This window comes from Electrophorus electricus, chromosome 1 (assembly GCF_041902795.1).
Source record: "Electrophorus electricus isolate QZ-2024a chromosome 1, ASM4190279v1, whole genome shotgun sequence".
NCBI lineage: Eukaryota > Metazoa > Chordata > Actinopteri > Gymnotiformes > Gymnotidae > Electrophorus > Electrophorus electricus.
In genome coordinates, this window is record NC_137497.1 from 39,094,506 (window position 1) to 39,096,541 (window position 2,036).

Genomic DNA, 2,036 nt, shown 5'->3' on the forward strand with positions numbered 1-2,036 from the left:
CACTTTGATCAGTGGTTCTGCTTACTGAGGCTGAAGGGTGGGGTTGGGGAGGTGTGGGGCACAAACCCCTCTGGGTGGAAGTGGAACGGGCCGCTAAGATGCCAGGTTATGGGGCATGGCTTTATTTTCCTGCACCTGAAGATCCGGGGAATGTTGAGCAACTAGGAGTCCCTGGAGCAGCCTGTGTCTCTGCTGGGATCTCAGGGTGCAGAGGTTGGATCCACCAGTAAGGAGTGTGGCATGTGAAGATAGCGTCACTCCGGTTATGCTCTCTTTCCCTTAATAAGGCACACTGTCTCTCCTGAAGATTTTGTTAATCTCCTCTGTCACCTGAGAGAGGCAGCGCTGACCTTCAGCCAGCATCAGGTTCAGTCAAAGAAGCTAATACATCCTGTACCACCTCCACCACCCCCAACCAACCCTCCTGGCATACCCAGCTAAAGGCCACCTTTACTGGGCTGCAGCCATCCACAAAGCCCCCTGGACCTCCATGTAAGAAATAAGTCTCTAGCTTTCATGTCACCTCCATTGTTCCAGAGAGACAACAGGTGACCTGTGTCTACCTGACGGTCCTCTCTCTCTCTCTCTCTCTCTCTCTCTCTCTCTCTCTCTCTCTCTCTCTCTCTCTCTCTCTCTCTTTCTCTCTCTCACACACACACACACACACACACACACACAGCAGAGGGCTGCCCGCTCCGTTCACTTGGCACGCTTGGTGTGCGTTCCCTCTCGCGAGCATGGCTGCCCGGAGCCCTCCAGCCACACGCCCTGCTGCAGCAGACGGCACGTTAGTCCCGCCGACGAGCCCGCCACACGGCCAAAGCTCCAGACGTGCCAGCTGTGGTAAGGAACTGTCCCGCACACCTACCCTCCACGTCCTGCGGTTTGGCCGACGTTCCCCTCTGAGCCGTCCTCATGCAAGACGAACGCTGGCAGGAAGCGCTCAACTGGGTGCTTTGCGAGGCACGGTCTCCTTCCACAACGATGTCTGGAGGTCCTGGATGCTTGGCGGCCGTGCTGGGGATGAGATGTCGAACGTCTCCTTGCGAAGTCCGCGGGGCATGTTCCTTGGCAAAAGATGCGCTCACAACCTGTCTTGCTTTGCCCAGGAAGCGCTCCATTCCAAAGAGACTGAGAAACAACGACTCCCAAAGCACGAAAGACAGTCCCCCGTTAACACAACTGAGGTCAAATTTGCATCATGCTGAAGTCCAGCTGATGTAAATTTAAAGTGAAAATGTTCTCATTGCCTTTGTTGTTTCATTCAAAACCACTTCTAAAAAGTTTACAGAAGGAGAGAATAAGAGAGATGGTAAGAGATGTAGGATATAAGAGAAAGAGACAAAGAGAGAGAGAGTGAGAAAGAGAAATCAAAGAAAGACGTCTCCACTTAAGTAGTTGGTATGGTGGGGGGCAGTGTATGGATGTTTCCGCTTCATTCTGCTTATGCTGCTCTGCACAATACAGCTCCATGTTTAAAACTAAACTAAACTATTCCATCTACTGCCTAGAAGTCAGTATAAAGAATTTATACTGAATATCATTAATTGCAGATTAAAAGTTTAAAGTAAGATTAAGCGTAACATACTAATATTAAACTCCTCACAGCAAATGTCTGTGGCATGGGCAGCTCACCATGTCAGCTGGTGGTGTTGCAGTAGGAGCTGTGTGAAGCTTCGGGGTGTAGTTTTCATACCGCCGGGTGGTAAGTGTCTGGACTGGACGCGGGGCTCTGTGCAGTACAGCTGCAAGTCTGCTACTCTTTCTCCCCTCTAGCCTGAGACAACCTGAGTGTGGTGCTTTATCCCAGCAACCCTCTACCATCTCGCCTCCATCGTGTGCACCACGGCCTGCATCACCCAGGCAGCCTCCGTAGGCGCCAGCTGTCAGTACAGCTCACGTCTCCCGTCTGCGTCGTGAGCGGAAATGGTGAAACGCAGACCATGCGGACACGCGCGCTTGCGGTGCAGCTGACCTGACGCACACCGACGCAGTCACAACACGGCCTACTCTTGGGCCTTGAGGTGTCTCCCGTG